Source organism: Lagopus leucura, unplaced genomic scaffold (genome assembly GCF_019238085.1).
Source record: "Lagopus leucura isolate 7727_CA_CO unplaced genomic scaffold, USGS_WTPT01 Super-Scaffold_73, whole genome shotgun sequence".
Lineage (NCBI taxonomy): Eukaryota > Metazoa > Chordata > Aves > Galliformes > Phasianidae > Lagopus > Lagopus leucura.
This window is the reverse complement of record NW_024962252.1, coordinates 44,048,942-44,067,561: the sequence shown is the minus strand read 5'-3', so window position 1 is coordinate 44,067,561 and position 18,620 is coordinate 44,048,942. Positions and strand designations below refer to the sequence as shown.

At 43.2% G+C, this 18,620-nt stretch overlaps 1 long non-coding RNA gene across 4 annotated transcripts; it reads left to right on the top strand.

Moving 5' to 3' along the window:
* The first annotated feature begins 837 nt into the window (after window positions 1-837).
* Window positions 838-17,633, top strand: LOC122191012. Of its 4 annotated transcripts, XR_006182281.1 has the most exons (5): window positions 838-5,278; window positions 11,601-11,677; window positions 12,632-12,895; window positions 13,007-13,802; window positions 14,420-17,633. It is a non-coding gene; the product is annotated as an uncharacterized LOC122191012 (long non-coding RNA). The 4 variants fall into 4 exon arrangements; XR_006182282.1 differs by lacking the exon at window positions 838-5,278 and having other exon boundaries at window positions 10,822-11,647; XR_006182284.1 differs by lacking the exon at window positions 838-5,278 and having other exon boundaries at window positions 10,822-11,677; window positions 12,783-12,895.
* The last annotated feature ends 987 nt before the right edge of the window (window positions 17,634-18,620 follow it).

Here is an 18,620-nt window from a genome sequence, read left to right as displayed (position 1 = left end):
CGCAGGCTCTTCACGTGGCTGTCGCTGCTGTGTCGCCCTTCGCACGCCCGCGGTACCGTCAGCGGGAGATGCACTGTCGCTGGGACGCAACCGAAGCGGAACGACCGCGGGAAGGGCCGAGGCAGCTCAAAGGGACTCGGGACGCGTGCCCCACAGTGGCCCCTTTTATGGTATCTGAACAAAAAATCAACCAATCCAAACAAAAACAAATAAGGACGGGGACCACTCCGGAGAAAACGATCCAGCGGGAGCAGCCTGCGGCGGCCGGCTGCCGTACCCGTGCCCTCTCCTGGGGCTGCGGCTGCCGCAGAAGACCGCGCGACGCTCCCGGGACGGGGCGGGAGGCGGGCGCGCAGTGCCCGCTAATGGCGCTGCCTTCAGTCGCCCGCGGTGCGGCACGGTGCTCGCTTTCGGGGCTCCGCACGGGCATGTGCTGATCAAGTCAGTGCCGCTACAGCTGTATGATGTGTGCTCATTGTGGCCATAGTTAAGGCTGCCTTACCATTTTTCTCTCTCCCTCTCTCTCTCTTTTTTTTTTTTTTTTTCCCTGGGGCACAGTTCTGCCGTGCTTTTCTCTTACAGAGAAACCCGAGCTGTCCCGTGCTTACTTCCTGAGCTAGGCTGATGTCAGGGCTGTGCATCGTGGAATCGGCTGCGAAATCCTGACAGCCCTGCTGGGGTCTCCTGGAAACCCCCAACGCTAAGAGGCCTCTGCTGCACCCAGTTTAGGCAGGTTCATTTCGTTTTCTTTTTGTCCTTTCTTCTTTCTTGCTTTTCTTTTTAATCTTTCTCTTTTTTCTTGATTTTCTTTCATTCTTTCCCCGTTTCTTTTATTCTTTTTCTCTTCTTTTTTCTTTTTTTCCTTCATCTCTTTTTTCTCTTTTTTTTTTTTTTTTCTTCCTTCCCATCCCCAACCCACCCGTTCCCCGGGGGCCATTTTGGGCTCCCCCATGCCGCACTGTCTGCCAGTCCCCGCCCGGAGCCGGCAGCAGGTGCGCGGTGGGGGCCATGCAGGAGCTGCGGGCTGCAGCCGCTGTCCGCTTTTTCCGTCGTTGCCGGGCGGAGAGAGGTGCTGTGAGGCGCGTCCCTCCACTGCAGAAAAGCGGGGCTTCTCTGTATGTCTGCTTGCAGAGGAATTACCACTCCTGAGCAAGTAGGGCTCGCGTTAATGTATCCCTTCCCGTTCTCCAGCGCTTTTTCCCCCGAGGTAACAGCCATAGGGCACTGCTATGCTTGGAGCCGCGGAGCCTCCGGGCGGCCTAAGGGCGGAGCGGGGTGGAGACTGCGCACAGGTCCGGCGTCCAGCATCGCTCCGAGCCGCTCCCCGCCGGGGGAACCGGGGGAACGGTGCTCCGGGATGGCTGCTTTTTTTTTTTTTTCTCGTTTTTTATCCCCCATTTTGCCCTCTTCAGAAGTGCGGTGCAAATGAAGGCTGGGGCGGGGTGGCCGCCGCGGGACCACGGATCCCGCTGGCCGGGAGCGCTTCTAGAGATTTTGGGATTGCTCCTTTCAGACAGTGGGGGACGTGTAAGGTGCAGTAGTTGGGCATGGCGTCCCGACAGAGCAGCAGCTGTCACCCAGCAGCTCTATCCCATGGCACTCAAGATTGTTCTGAGCTTCTTTATGGCTCTTAAAACTTCTGTCATGGAGTTGTGTCTTGTATTTTACCATCTGACTTCTAAACAAACGCATCTCATTTCCTACACACTGTGAGCAGCCCCATATGAGTAAGTGTTCTGCAGCTTTTATTTTCTCTTACTGGGAAGCTTTCAGAACAGTAGAGGAGAGACAGCCATGGCTGAGAACAAGGAAGCTGTATTTTCTTCCTACTGATGGACTCATCGGTAACTGCTAGTAAAAGCAAGAAAAAATACTGTTGTCTTTTTCTTTTTTTTTCCCCACCTGATTTGATTCCAACTAGAAGTTTGAGGTGATTTCTTGCCATTCACACCAAAGTGGTTCTGACAGATTGAGGAAAGAGCAGAGAACCGAGGAAATCATGTGTTGCGAATGTGAGGGAGATAAAAGTAGAGGCATGCAGCGTTGCCAGGACTGTATGTGTGGGTGTGCAGCGTTCGTCCCAGTTCGCAGCAAGCAGCCTGGCAGCCTGGCAGGGCTCCTGCCAACAGGTCTCAATGGGGCTGAGCCTTCAGTAGCTGCTGTGGGGCTGCAGCCATGAGTGTGCAGTGATAGAGCTGTGCTCCCTTGGCGGGCTGCACTCACACCCGCAGATTGTTTCGTTTTATTTCAGTTCTGGGAAGTATAAAAATTGCACGGAGACTTGCTTTAAGAAAACAAAATGTCAAGCTGATGATGAGTCAAAAAAAAAAAAACCAAAAAAAAAAAAAACAAGGAAGGAAAATATAGTGAGTATTTGTAAATCCTTCGCAGTGACATCTTTCAGTGGTTATCACTGAGTAGCACCTCTGCAGATGTGCTCTCGGTGAAGCCAGCTATTGGGTTTTCAGGCTGCCAACTGAAAGCACAGCTCCACATGCCCTGCAGTTTGCATTCCCCACCTTTTGGTGCCTACAGAGATCAATGAATGCACTCCTGCGGGTCAAGTGCTGCCTCCTGCCCCCCAGTCAGTGGATGCTGCTTGTTTGTGCGGTACTCTCGTTAAATGCATGAAATGCTTGAGCTGTCACTGCTTCCTAGGTGATGGGGAAGGGCAGAATGTCCTCTGGCTCAGGGCTGTGCAGGATGGTAAGACAAGGATGGCGGGATGGCACCCCTGGACTGCAGGGGCACACTGCAGTCGGGCTGCAGGCGTGAGCCTCATCCTTCCCTCCTCACACCTTTGCATGCTTCCTCTGTGAGCTTGGGCACTCAGACCAATTAATTCTATTAACAAAGGGTGTAAATTAGAAGTGTCTGTGAACTGTATTGAGCCTCAATTTGCATGGTCTTATTCACAACAAAAGTGGCTGCAATTTGATTTAAATTAATTCACTTTCAGAATAAAATAACACTGAGTAGAATAAAAGCAGCTTTAGTTTTGAATGGTTGTCTGCGTAGAATTGTTTGTGGTTTAACTAATCCACTTCAAAAATAACTCTTATTAATTTTTGTGGGCTTTTCCCTCTAGGTTAGCTTGCTTTGTCTCTTTCTTTCAGTCTCCTATCAGTAAAATGGAGATAGTAGTAGCCTGCTAACATTTTAAAATTGCTGTGTTGAATACTCCTGGTAACTGCAGCATTTTGCCTTCCACTCGGTGCGTAGGTTTCTCAAAACCCAGGACTTGATTTTCTACACATGTGTAGAATTGTTGCCTGGCAGTGTTCTACAGGCTCTGTACGCAGCTGTACACGGCCGCACAAGACAGATAGCAGTGGGGAATGAAGGCTTTGCTGCGCATTTTGAACTCTGACCAAACAACTCCTTGGCTTTGGTTCCGTGTTTTCTTCAAAGACTGTGGGCCAAGACTTAAGAACTGTCTAACTTTTGTCATCTTAATGAACGGTTTCAGTGGTGTTAATGGGAACTAGGGCACTTTCTTTATTAATGGAAATCAGGTCATTTAATTACCTAACAAAAATGCACCTAACCTCGTCTCACTGCTTTCTGCACTTCATGAATTATGAACTTTAATCTGTTTTAGAGAAAGCTCTACTAAAACGGATGAAGCTGCAGTGGGTATAAAATTATCTTTTTATAATGGAAATGCTTATTGTAAAAATCAACACACTAGCATAACTTTCTTATTGGAAGTCGCTGCTATTTAAATCTTCGCAGTGATGTAGCATAGTTTGACTAAGTCATGGTATGTAACTACTGAAAGGCCAGATGAACACATCAGCACATCTTCTGTCAAAAATGGGAACACTGAGATATTACTATTTTTTTTTAAATCAAAGCTTGGTGGGTTTTGGACTGGAGGGATTCTTTTATTCCTTCCCATTCCTCCCCCCCATCCTACTGTCTGCTTCAACGTTTTCCTTTCTTTCTTGAGTGGTTTCACTCCAAGCGGGACTTCTTTTGTGCCTTTCAGTTGCCAGAAGCTGGAGAATTGTCATTATTTGAATTTTGCTGTTGGTTGTTTTTTTAAAATAAAAACCAAGATGCTTTCCAGAGAGTCAGGAAGAAACCAGCTCTCGGAAAGTGCTAAGGAAACAGTGGCTTTAGCTGAACTTTTCTATATGAGAGAAAGGTATAAATCATCTTCAGGCTTCAAATCTAGCTGTTAATAATAAAGCACATCACCTAATGCTCTAAAAATACCCCTGTGTATAGACTATGCATACAACAAAAATAAGCAACCCCAGATATTCTGGCAAGATCTGTGGTATTTTATTTCACTTCCTCAGTAACAGTAGTCATTGTTGGCACCTGGAAATGACTGTGAAAATACAGATCCCTGTAAAGCTGGGTAAATAAAGGGACATGCTCCACTTCTGCTTGTCAGTAGAAGAAACTGTGACGTCTGACAGTTATTAATGAAAATATTTTCTCAATCTCTGCCATAAAGAATGCAGAGGCAAAATAAATCCTTGGTAAAATCTGTTCCCAAAATAAGCCAGCATAGATGCAGTTCAGAGCCAGAAACTTCCACCGCCATAGAATTTAGTTAAGGATCTTAAGACAAAAAGGTAACCTGTTTTTCCATGAACTCAAAGTTACAAATGCTGCCATGAATGTGTGTCTATGAAGAGAACCACCATCTTAAACAGCTGAAAGTTCCCTTTTGTCCATCAGTCTTTTTCAGAGGGAAAAAAACTGCTGTTGTCTTGGTTGTCCTCAGCATTGTGTATTAGAACTGCCTGCTCTGAAGCAGGACTTTTCTCTGATCCTATAGTTAACATTGCATCTGATCCTGCTGGGCTTAACTGGGAAATCTTGTGTTGACTGAATATGGCTTTTGTTTGAATAAAGAAATTGAAGAGCTCTCTGGAAAAGCTGGGCCTAGTTCCAATTTTCTTCTCAATTCTAAAATAAAAGGATGCTGTCAAGGTATTTGTGATTTATGGGGGCAAATGTGTTTCTCTCCTTCAAAATCTTGTATCGCTTTGGCAGCAGTATAACATCTTTTCTGATTCATTTTATTCTATGCACCTTTTCAGTTTATTCAGGATAAAATAATAAAATAAATGTGTGCTTTAATTTAGAGGAAAAGAGATAAGACTTTCTCTTTGGGAGGAAAGCGCGCTCTCACCGGGGTTCTGAGGACACGTCATGCTAATTGTTGGTGACTTTTAAAACTGCTCTTTGTGGTGCAAGAGACGAAAAATTCTGTGTAGACTGAGGGCTTTCCAAAACGCTAAATGCTTTCTTTTGCTTGGTAAGTTGTTTCTTCATGTGTTTTATTTCCGTGGCAGATGTTAACCAAGGGACGTGAAATTCCTGCCAGAGAACGCGCTGCTTTTGGTGCTCACACGGCTGCTGGTGCTCACCTTTGACAGAAGCCAAGGCTCTGTGTTGGGACTTGGGCCACACCGGCTGTGGGGCTTGGGGTCCCTCAGAGCCCTGCTGCCTCCTCAGCCCCACTGCCTGTCAGCACTCCTGCTGCTTCCATGCCGCTGAGGCCTGGTGCTGGGAGTGTCACAGACGCTCTGTTTCACGTTTCCTCTGTTGCTTTGTTTGTCACCACGGAATGTATTTTTACTGAAGATTTTTAGCATTTTTAGCTTCCTTTTTTGAAGCTTTTTTTTTTCTTCTTCTTCCAAACCATCGCTCCTGTGTGAAAAACTGGCCTCCCTGATTGTCTGCAGGCCCTGCTCCTCAGCCTTTTTTCCAGCTTTTGATTGTCCCTTAATTTTCTGCTACTGTTGGGGGGGCACACTGCAGATTTGCTCCCTTCTTTCTTCCTGCACCCATCTCTGGGTCAGGCCTGAGGACATCCTGAGAACACCAGCTCACAGAACTTGCTTTCAAGCAATAACTTCTCCCCAGCCATGCAGAGATCTTTTACATCTTGTTTTGGTAGGCTCTCACACTTCCCCCACTACCTCCCTGGTCTTTGGCTTTTACACAGTCAGTTGATCTTTTCTTCCCCTTCCCTAAACCTTTCGTCTTGCCTGCTTCCTCAGAGGTGGCTGACAGTGTCAGTTCTTCCAGAGTTGATGGTTTTTAATGCAGGTGTCCTCTCTACCTTCTTGTGTGCATAGTCAGGAAGACTGCATGCTAGTATGGCTGGCAGGTTTTCCTATCAGAGCAATGAGTACTTTGACTCTCCTGCTAGATAGACAAGACTTTGTGGAGGCTTCCCTCCAGCTTCCCATACACTTTCTGCTGTCTGCTTCTGGGCTGTCCGGCTCACCATTCTGGTTAACAGCTCTGACCACATCACTGCTGGCACCCTCATTCCCTCCCAAAACACAGTCTTCCCTCCTTGGCCCTTCCCAGTCCTCCCCTTCCCTCATCCCTTACCACACTCACTCTCTCCTCCCTTCTCCTGCTGGTCCACTAAAGCCAGATTATCTGCCCTCCCTCTCTCCCTGCTAGCTCATCTCCTGCAATGCCTTCACATTTCTGGGGGGCCTAACGGCAGGCATTGCAAACCTGGGTATTTATTTACTAGATATGCCCATATCCATAAACTCCCCAAAATTTCACCTCATCCTTGGATCTCCTGGTGGCTGAGACCCCCACATTGAGGTATTTCACACATGGTTTTTTTGCAAGGTGACCTTTCAGAGTAGTGGCACTTGGTCTTGATCAGGCGTCCACCTCAGTAGATGACTTGGGTTGACACAATCAGTGGGGATTTTTTGCTCCTGATAGGGGAATTCCAAGCGCCAGCTGCAGCCCTGAGGTCTGTCAGGGAGGAAAGAGGTGAGAGGGATGAGCTCCAGAGATCTCCCTGCCTCGGGTGGGGATGAAGAGAGGGAGCAGAAGTAGAATGTTTCCTATGTGGACTCTTTGTTGAGGAAATGGGCTGACAAACTTTCCTGCTCTGAGAGGCAGCCCTAATAGTAATAACAAGGACAAAGAAAAATCTTGCTGCTATTCACTGTAGAGATGGGATTATCACTCAGACTAAGTGCAGTGCCAACCTGAAGTAAGCCAGTACTTGCACAATGTGTACAAACCACTTGGATGTCCCCCTTCTGAAGACATGTTCCCAGCAGGGCTCCCAGCAGGTGCTCAGGGTGTGGTTCCATCCAGTGTGCTGCTTTTCCTGTGGTTTCAGAACTGCAAAAGAACATGTGCTTCATGTGTTCACTTAGAGTAACCCACCCGGAGATCATTACTTTTGTTGTTAACAAACCTATGCTTCATTTGTTCATATACCAGAAAATAAAATAGCATAAATTATTTGGATGTAATGTCTTAGTTTCAGCTGGGATTGAATTGTTTGAGTGTCTGGTATGATGCTATGTTTTGATTCTAGGAGGAAAACAGTGTTGATAATTCACTGATGTTTATAGCTGCTGCTAAGCAGTGTTATACAGACCCAAGGCCGTTCTCAATGAAGGGCCCAAGGAGCTGAAAGGAAACAGAATTAAGACCGCTGACTTAAACTGGCTGAAGAGATATTCTGTATCATATTACATCAAGTGGAAGGAGTTATGAAGGGGGAGGAGTTCATCTCTGGCCCCCAATGCTGCCTGGGGGGCTAGCTGGCCAAGGGTGGTGAGCAATTGCTTGCGCATCACTTGTTATATGCATTCATATGTGGATATACATATATATATATATACACACACACACATATACACACACATTTATATGATCTTTTTCCTTTTCTCTATCTTAGTAAATAGTTCTAGCTCAATCCATGAGTTCTACTTTGTTAGTGATTCTCTCCTCTATCTCACTGTGAAGAGTTGGAGTGAGCAAATGGCTCATGGTGGTGCTGAGCCACCTTCCAGGTTAAACCACAGCACTTAGATTTTCAGCATCACTCTTCCAGATAGAGGTTCTCCAGGAATCCTAACTTTTTGCTAGTTAAAATGATCTCAGAAGAGAAAAACATCTAACAGACCAAATACAAAGAGGAAATGCTAGCAGTGCATTACAATCAAAAGAAAAAATGACAGAGCTGGTTGGGCCATTGATTTCTTCTGTACTGATCATAAATTGTAAGTAAGCAGACTACTGTAGAGATGCTAAACAAAGCATGTAAGATTATTTAAAATTTAGAAGACCTGTAATAGCAATGAGGAAATGAACGTGACAGAAAGGAACCTGGAAAGGTCAGCAAGCAGATTAAATGTTGAAACAGTACAGACCAGTTCATCTAACAAAACACTGACCAAGGCATAAAGTGCAACATGAGAAGTGGGAGCACATTCCGGCAAACGAATGACCCCAGTGTATTTCTCATGCAGAAAACTTACGAAGTGGCTGATGTAGCTCAGTTGATCAAATGGCCCTGTACCTCAGGGCAAGCCTGCACAGATAGCGCAGGAGTAAATCCTCACAGTACCTGCGGTCACTACTGCATATAGAAGAAAGACAACAGTGCAGATTGCCTTCCGCTCTGTGTTTCATATTGCTCTCCCTTTCTCCTTCAAATCACAGTTTTTTTATTTAAAGCACAATTTTTTTTACAGGGATCAGATTCAAAATGAGAGATATTTTGATGTGATAACCCTGTAGAAAGAAAGTGGAGTTTCACTGCTGTGAACAGTTGTAGAATGAAGGGAGTGTGTCCACATTCCATTTTATTACCTGCTTCTTTGTTTTCCCTTCCCAGTGGGCACAGAGAGCGTTTGCTTTTACATGTGTGCCCAAACAGATTCAGGATCTATAGCTGAGGGAGAATTTAAGCCCTTCAAAATCACTGGAAGAACCTGCTGAGTTAATTTTTAGCGTAGTCAGTTTTGCAGTTTGGGGTTGGCTGGACTTCTGATATATTGCTGGGGTTTCATGGTTACTGGCAAAGTGACCAGAGAAGTATTTCACAGAGTCATCTAAAGGAGAAAAGAAAACATCCTAACAGAAGACATTCCAGCAGATGACTTAACTTTTAAAAATCCATTTTGAAATTTGTGTATATAACTCTACATTGTACGCAAAATTGTAGCAGAAAACCTGCTTCTAATTTCTCTTTTCCTACATCAGTAAGTATATTGCCCAATAAAGATATGTTCAAATACATTTTGTAAGAGATAATATAAACCTAAGAGTATAAGGAGTGGCAAACACTTGTTCTCAAAAAATGGTGTAACAGATTTGATGCTAATCCGTAGTTCAGTGTCTGACTAGTCTATGTGATGTCTCATTTAAAGCCCTATGATGTTTTACTAATAGGATTCTTTTCATTGAGCTCTGTACAAGTATGTCTGTATAACCTTGTTATTAGTCACTTCATTAACCATTAATTAAATTAATACATAGTGTTTAAAATCTGCATCTTGCTAATATACAATAGGACAGCTTTTGAATATAACAGCAACTTATGTTGAAATATTTTCTTGTATTTTTTAAGAGCGTGAGCACACTTCCTAGACTCAAAATACTCAGACTTACTGGCTCCCACAAAAAAAAAAAAAAAAAAAAGAATAAAATTATTCAAATGGCAAAGCTGCAAAACTACAGTTCAAAGGGTGAAACTTTTCCAAAGTGATCCAGTAATAATAAATGTAAATTTTGCAATGACCACTTGGTGTCATCTAGTCAGAGCTAGTTTGTTAGATTCTTGTTCTAGGCTTGGTTTTAGTGTTAAGAAAAGGGCATTTAATCTTGATTATCTGAGAGCTCAGGGCCCAGTGTTAGCTCCTATTCTCTGTAGGTGAGATCCTCAGAGGCGGTATTGCGCAGTCATTGGAAGACCACCAACCTAACAATTGCAGTCTCTCTTAGGAAGGCTGCTTTGGGGGCAGACCATAGTGTACTACTTGAGTCTTTTTTGCCCTGATTGTAAAGTTATTTTGCTGCCAGCACCTCTGGTGAGCAGAAAAGGTGATTACATCTTGCTCAGTCTATCTGAGGTCAAAACCTAGGGTTCAGTAAGTGGTAGACAGAACTATCAGGTGGCAACAGAGGAACCCTTAGGAGCTCCTGTGTAAATCTGGCGTCAGCTCAGAGCAGCTCCACTCACTCAGCTGCATGAGCAGGCAACTACTTTGCCGGTTTGCCAGTGAGAGGAAAACGCTCAGCCCTTGAATGAGACAAACAACTCCAGGTCTCCTGGGGGGAAGCACATTTTTCAAGAACTCCTTGTGAGGTGAAACACTTGGAATATTTTTTCCTTTGTGAAGGGCCTCCTCTGTTCTGCTCCCCAGTTGGGCGACCCCGCAGAGAGTTACACCCAGCAAATGGGTAATTGCGTGGAACTTGGAACTGAGGCTTGGAAAATCTTTTTGTGTTTAAATCTGTACCTAATCAAACGTCTACTCGCTCTGTGAGGAGAGAGCATAGAGCAGAGCAGGAGAATATTTCACATTGGTCGAAATGAAAGATAAGGTTTTGATTTGATGGCTTTGCTGACCACTTGCACTCAGTTTGCCAGGAGACTTGTGTAGGGAGAGGATGTTTTTGTAAGGGTTTTATTTGTTTCATGTATCAGTTTGCTGTATTAAATGTTTATGATGGTTACCTTTGCTGCTTATAGACTAAAGAATCTGATTGTGTTTGGTGCTGTTTACCACAAAAAGTGTAATACTGGGAGTGTAACGGAACTGTGAAAAAACAGAGGTAGAAATAAGGACAATTAGTAAAATGCAACAAATATGTAGTTGGTTACTTACCAAAAAGAAAATAGTCATAGTTTGTCAGCACTGTGATGATCTAGTTATCCAAAGATCAGACTATTGCAAATTGATGTTGACAAACTGGGGGGAATTCACATAAAAGAACTCAAACCACTGTTGGACTTTAAGGACTGGTTTATGGGAAAGATTAAAACAGCTAGATAAAGCCTGTCTGTCTAGGTACTTGCATAACAGTAATGAATGTGATGCATTGTGCTGCGTGGTGAAGGACTTGGTGGAAGCCGAGGGAATCCAGTGACCACTTACAAAGTTGTAGGCTGCAAGCATGAAGAAAGGAAAAAAAGTGGATGAGGATTGCTGAAGGAGCACAAGTGCTAAGATGAAAAGGAGGAAAGCTCATGCCAAACACTAGGAAATATTACCTCCTGTGAGAACAGTTAGTCTGTGGTCAGAAGTTATACAAAACCCCTCAGTTGAGTCATTTAAACTGAATTGTAAAAAACACTCTAGAAAATATGCTGTATTGGCACAGGGTGAGCTTAGATCGGGAACAACCAGTCTACCCCCTGGTTTCCTTTTTCCCAAGGGCCATTTACAGCTAGCATGGTAGATATTATTTGACTTAGCAAGAAGCAGAATGCATATGGCTGGAGGCAAAGAAGGAAAATTCAATGCATGGATTTTGTGCATGGTGAGAGCTCAATGGCTTCTCTGTGCAGATGCAGTAGCCCCACGGGCATGACATGTGGCACAGACAGGCAGGAACTAAGCTTGATACAAGCTTTTTATCAACTCTGATCTGATCTGCCCTACATCACTGTTCATTCTGTGTGAAGAGGAGTTGCTAGAAGACACAATGAAGACAGAGCCACGCCTGTTGATCCTGTGTTCACGTTTCATGGTCAGTTGTGTCTGTGCAAGGGAAGAGACAGGCAGCAGGCTCGCCAAGACATGGCCCCTCACTGCTCTGATGTGCATCACCTCTCTCTCCTGCCTCCACAGGTTTCCCACATTTTTGGCCAAGGAGAAAAACAGTTGAGACTGTCACTGTGAGCATGTTTCCTTCCTGTCTTGTATTGGTAAGGCACGAGTTACAGGGATTTGGGGGGAAGCTCTACAGCAGCTGGAGAGTCTGGGAAAAAAAGAAGCATTGCTCTGTTGAGAGCCTCAGGACAAAGGTGCAAAGTGAAAAAATTATCTGGTGTGTAGAAAATGCTAAGTCTACTTACTCACCCTGCTGAGGTCAGGGTCTTGGTGGTGCTCATCATGCACACTCCATTGCTCCTGTTTGCTTCTCCAGGAGACTGCTCCCTGTGGCTTTACCCCAGCACGGTCACCACAGCGTTGACCTGGCCAAGGAAATTTAAGAACAGTTTCTATAATAAATGCCATCTTTATTTTGAGGGAAAATGCTATTAAGCCTCAATCCTCAATCCATATTTGTTGGAGAATTTTATTTTTCATTTCATTTACAAAGGCCACCTCAGAGTATGCTTTGAAGGGAATGAGCATGGGTACTTATTTCCCGATAGTACTTATTGCTCCATCACAGCAAAATGACCCCAAAGGCATAAATAATTAATTGTTTAAGCACTTCGTGGGTTTCAATGTGTTTTTTATTCACAGTACTCCTTTGAGCTGCAGAAATGCTTTATCTGATTAAAGATGTTATTTGTATTGTTCTGATGGGCATGGAATGGGCTAAGCCTGGTCTGAAGTGAAAAGTGGAGGGACTGAAGTTGTCCTGCAGAGAGAAAGGGGAGAAGGAGAGGATAAACCTGAGGAAGAGAGATAGGGGAGAGTTGTGCCTTCTGCTCATGCTAGTGGGTGCTCACCTGGTGAAAAAAGGGAGGACCAGCAGCAACTGGTCAAGTAAGGTCAGGCGGCAAACCCGGCTTCTCAAGCCTGTGCCACCAGTGGACCAGACCACAGGGCTGCTGTTGACAACTGTTGACATCCAATCCCAGCCCTGTGCTAAGCCAGACCTTTGAAAAAATAGCCAGACTTATCTCTTTCTTTCAAAATCTACCTAGGGATGCACTGTTTGTTTATTACATGCCTCAAAAATGTGATGGATGTGAACAGATTCTGTTGAATTTATGGTCTTCTGGGATGACAATAAGAAAAAGAAAAAAAAAAAAGTGCACCTGCAGTTTCTTATCTTCATACTCTTTTCATGGAAAGTATCCTGCACAAAACCTGCTGCCAGCCCATGACGTTCTGATGTGGAGACAAAAAGATTTTTGGATTAATGACATACAACCTCATGCCCAGTGAATGCAACCAGCCTTCCCCAGGTATTTGGAGAGTGATTCTAATAATTTTACTTACAATACTTAATACTTCTCAAATACTTAGATTCTTCAGCATTCTGACCTAGTGATGTCTGTTCATGTTATGTATTGCAGCAGGGGAAGCCAAACTCAGCTGGAGACTTTCTACTCATATGAGTGTGTGGGTTGCCAAACAGCAGGATGCTCTTCAAAGGATGTCCTCCAAAAGTGCCTTTGGTCTCCATACCTGAAGCATGTTAAATTTTGGCTAAATTGCAAAGCATCTTCCTTTCTTTGTCAGTCTTAAAGTCCTGGTAGCAGAAAGTGGACTTGGCTCCTTTTAAACTGCAGTGGGATGTATAATCTGCTTGATAAAGCATCCTTAGCAGAATAAGATAGGTAATCTTTTCTGGAGGAAAAATGGAGTAAAAGCTCCAGTGAATAAATACAAGATTGTTTTCAACACTCTCCTCCTGGACTCCTGCTGTTGAGTGACTGCAAAATTCAGAGAGATTATTTTGGCAGTTCCAAAAATCTGTCACACAGATCGGAGTTTTTTTTTCCCTTGCATTTGTCAATGTGTGACTAAGCACAAGTATTACAGGAAGCATGGAAATGTTTGGGCTTTAAAGAATGGTTGTGGAAAAAGACCTCCTACTGGTTTAACAACTGCTGTTTAATAAAATAATTTTCGGATGTCCAAATTGCTGATTGTTCCGCTGAGGGTTACGTTCTGACCAGAAGGGATCCCACCAGTCCCATGTCATCAGCCTGGGCACTTTGTGAAGTTTTCTGCAGCCATTTCCTGCTTCAAAACAATGAAGGATGAGAGATGCTCATCGTTACTCCCTATGGTGCAGGGAAGTGTTCATCTCAGTCTCTAGGACGGCATCAAAATCTGAGGAGAAGGAGTCAAAACAGTTTCACTGAGGTACAAGGAAGAATCTTTGCTTGGGCGATGCAACTGTTTGCTTGATTTGGAAGGCCCATCTAGAAGGGGAAAAGCAGAATGTGTCTCACTAAAACGCTGAGAGTCATTGTGGATGTGCTGGGAGGAATTTCCCACTTCTCTGTCCACAGCAGGACCCTGGCCCAACTGGCTGCTTGCAGACTGCTCTCGTGCTTCCTTCAGTAGGGCTTGCACTCACATTGCTCATGGTGCTTGGACTGTTTTGTTGTAGTAGCACACTGTGCCAGATCAGTTGCTCACACATGCGATCACTCATACCTGTTTCACTTTAAGCTCTTTCCTGCTGTGCTGCAAGGCTTGAGTCTTACTCACTGTCTTGTGAGGTGCTTGCAGAGTGCTGCTGGATGGTTTTCTACATGCGATGTGCACAATGCTACAGGCAAATGCTGAAGCTTAAAGCACAGCCATGTTCATGGCTGGTCTGGCGTTCTCTTTGCAACGTGTTTGCTCTCCCATTATTTTTGGGCATAATACACAGCTTCAGCTCTCCATGCAATTGTGCATTCTTAGTTTACATGTGGCTGCAGACAGCAAATTGATGATGCCACCACATTTTTATTGTTTTTTGTTTTTTACAGGCAGCCAGCAGATGCCAGGAAGTGTTGCTTATTGACATTAATCATTACCCTGTTGATAGCCCTGGGCGTGCTGCTGTAATTGACCAGAACCAAATCCAGTAATCATATCATGGAAAATATACATCACATTTATTTCACATCTGAATTGCAGTAATATGAATTCATGGCAAAATTCTCAGTGACTACGTCAGAAGCAGGAGGAGAGCCTTTGTCTGCTAGCACAGATGTAACTAAGCTGTTAAGTACAGTCTGATGTGCTTAGGCAGGAGGCTGAGGCTACATCAAGAAGTTATAAAATTATCCTCCAGGATCTTGTAGCCTAAATCCTATTCAGATAAATATAGAGAAGTCTCTGTAGTTTGTAGTGTTTGTAGAACTGTGTTTTCCAATTGTGTTTTCTGTTGTTTTCTTTGAGCATTACCCTTCAATAGATGGGGCTGCTACAATCTCTTCAAAGAATATAAATACTCTATTAAGAATGTGTAAAAAGGCCTTCCAATAAGACAGTTGAAGAAGCGTTTCTTTTTACAAAATTATCTACAGAAAATGATGAGAACAAACAACAGCTGAACAGTAAAGCATCAAGAAGAAACACATCTGAGGTTTAATTTGATCACTTTATGCCTGGGAAACAGAATGAGGAGTTAGTTATTGAGCAATATTTGTATCACATTGACTATTGTGTTAATGAATTCAATTTTTATTAAATAGCATCAACATGTTAGATACTACACTGGAAAGAAATAAAGATCAGTAGTTAGCCAAAGTAGTCAACTGATTTTCTTTCTATGGTGAACATAAAATCTATGTTGTTTGTTCAACAAAACAGTTCTTAAAGAGATGAGGCTTGAGAATACCTTAAGTTGCCATGAACGGCAGGGTCCAGGGGGAACAGAAAAGATTTGATGTCAAAACTTGACTGCAGATATTCCTTTTGACCATTTCTTAGAGTCTTCCCTTACTTAGCTTACTTCCTAAGGAAGACAGCTTCTTCATAATGATAAGGAAACAGGCTGGTGCACGCAGCTGCCTTACCTTCACAAATTCACTTTGGAGATCTTTAAAATTTTCTGTTTCTTTCATGTTTTCATCTTTCTTTTTAGTCATTGTGGTACTTTTAAATACTGTGGTATTTAAAAGCTAAACAAAACCCAGAGTGTAGCCTTTTTGTTTCAGTTCTCCAGTAACAGAAATATTGCAGTCAACCAAAACTTCAAAAGCTACAAATTTAAGTTGACTGTTGCATCTTATCCAGCCGCATACTACTTCAGTTTGGGAAGCATATGCATTTTAACAGTGATTCTCAGTTTTCAAACCTAATTATTAGTAGCCAGAGAGAAATGGTTGAGACATTTCTGTTTTTCTCTAACTTGATCCACATGGGATCTCCTTTGAAAAACTTGTTGCTGTAAATTAAGCAAATCCTTAGGTGATTTGTTGTCTTAAAACTTCTGAGCCCAGGTTGAATGTGCTGTACAATCATATTATTTCCTTGTTGAAAACTGTACACCTTTGGTAATGAAATCAGAACACAATGAAGTTGGAATCCATCCTACCGTGACTTTATCCACACCTTTCTGCTCTATATAGACCTGCACTTAAAAGAACTGGTGAAAAATTCACAGTCCTGCTGCTTTCCCTGCGTCTACCCATTCCTAGGAAATGGCTGTCAGGTCAGTTAGTTATGTCCCAAGAGGAAAAACTTTAAAACCAAAGCTATCAAGGTTGAATTTCATATTGCTGTACCTCCAGAAAGGTTTGAGTTACATTAATGATGATTTTGTGGTTGAATTTCTTGGCCAGGGTGGTAAGTGAAGGACTTCCTGGTAATGAGATGCTCACCTAACTGGCTGGATGTCCAAATTTTCCTCTTAGTATTCAGCAAACCTGTAGGCTGCTTAAAATTCACCTTTTTCCATGTATATTCTTGGCCCCAGCTGCTTTTCCAAGTGCCAAAACTTTGCTAGGAAAAAATGAAGACCCGTAAGAATGCATACTCTGATTTTACTTCATGGAAGAGAAATCTTTTTCTATGCTGGCATTAAACTCTTGAAGGTGAACAAAGAGGGAGACATGCCTAGAAATGCACAAAGAAGCTGGGTTAATTAAGAGAGCTCCCACTGCCCTCCTTCATGAAAGCTGTTATGCTTTTGAAACCCTGGAGATGGTTTCACTGTGAATTTGTGAGGTTAGGAATACAGCTGGGATGCTGAGACTGTGGGCTGGGTGGTATGTATAGAATGTGTTTGATCAGTTTCCCCAGTTGTATTAGAAAGAGATGGCATAAAAGAAACAGGGTGGAAATAAGCAGAAAGGATGAGCAGCTCCCTCTGGGATAAGTCTGAACTGATTTAGATTGCGGGAAATCACTTTTTATGTTGAATGTATTTTCTTAGAGATTTCAGTGGGGAGATTTTTTTTTTCTGGTCTGTATCAAAATCACAGAAAATAGTTTTTAGCCTTCAGAAGCACATGACTCAAACTTTGCCATTCATTTTGCCAGACGTTAGCAAAGCAAGGTAAGGCCCAAATTTCTGTGTATACTTTCTTTCAAGTAATGTACCAATCTCATCTCACCCTCATTATTTTACACAATTAACGTTAGTCAGTTTTCAGTGATTTTCACTGTTCCAAAAAATACTTTTCTTGCCTGAAACACACCTACTGTGGGTGTACTTGAACACTACTATCACTGGTCTAAATACATGTAATTGCAGCATGTTGGACAAACAACATGGGTGATGGAAAACATGGTGCTGCTCTTTATAAGTCATTGAAGTTGAACAATGAATCTTCATCGCACCCTGTTAAGCTTACCAAAATTAAGGTTGTCCAGGAGATCATAACACTTTCATAAAAAGGAGGTACTTACAGCACTGTAAGTCGTATTTGGAGGCAAAAGCACCTTCAGCTCTCAGTGAGTATATAGAATGGTGCTGACATGCATCAGAATGCGTTGTGTCTCCTCTTCCCTGGTGAGCTGGGCTCTGATCATCTGATTCCTGTACCAGCAAGGAGGGATTTCCTTTGATGACAGGACCATGGATAAACATGGCAGAAAGTAAAGAGCATTAATGATAACAGATGTTGTAGTGTTTTGCTGTGTTTACAAGACTCCTCTGTACTTTGTGTATAATATGAATTATATATAAATGATTGATTCTCATTTGATTAATATAAGATGAAATGAGCAGCTCAGAGCTTTCTAAAGATGCAAATAAAGAACTCAGTGTCTGTTTGAGAAACTCTGTGGACTTGACAGCAGTCATTAAAAAATGATCCTTAATTAAATGGGCACCTTTAACTTTTGTCTTGCAAACCATTGCTCAGCTCTCTTTCCTTCCTATGTAAATATGGGGGCTGCACTGAGATTATAGTGGGAAAACAATATCAATTAAGAAAAGTTAAGGTGTCAGAATTAAAGGGAAAATAGTTTTAAAGTTTGTTTGATTGTTAAATGCAATCATTATGTGCAAGAGATGTCGCACTCACAGGTTCTCATCCTAGTGTGGTATTTCAACCACTCAGATATCCTGGGAAAACAACATGATGAGCTGTAAGCAGTTCAGGAGCCTCCTGGAGTCCATTGACAACAATTTGCTGGTGCAGGTATTGGACAGACCCAGTGAAGTGTTACTGGACCTGCTGTTCATCAACATGGAGGAGGTCACAAAAGAGGTTAAGATTGGAGGCAGTCTGGGCTGCAGTAACCATGCTGTGGTATAGTTCATGATCTCAAGGAACACAGGCTTGGCAAAAGAAGGAGTCAGGACCTTGAACTTAAGGAGAGCAAACTTCAAGCTGTGAACTGTTGGATGAGACACACTGGGAAACTCTCCTTAGGGACAAAGGAGCAGATCAGAGCTGGCAGTACTTTAAGGATGCCTTTCTGAGAGCACAAGAGCTCTCCATCCTCCAGAATAAGCAATCAGGCAGACAAGGCAGGAAACCAGCACGACTGTGCAAGGATCTCCTGGTCAGGCTGAATGAAAAATGTGGAGAAGTATAAGCAGTGGAAACAGGGATAGATGGCCTGGGAAGAATATAGGGATATTATCTGAATGTGCATTGATGGAGTCAGGAAAGTCAAGATGCAGGTGGAATTGAACCTGTTAAGGAACATGAAAAAACTACAAGAAAGTGTTCTTTAAATACACTGAGCAGAAGAGACAAGCAAAGGAGAGTGTACCCCCTCTGATAA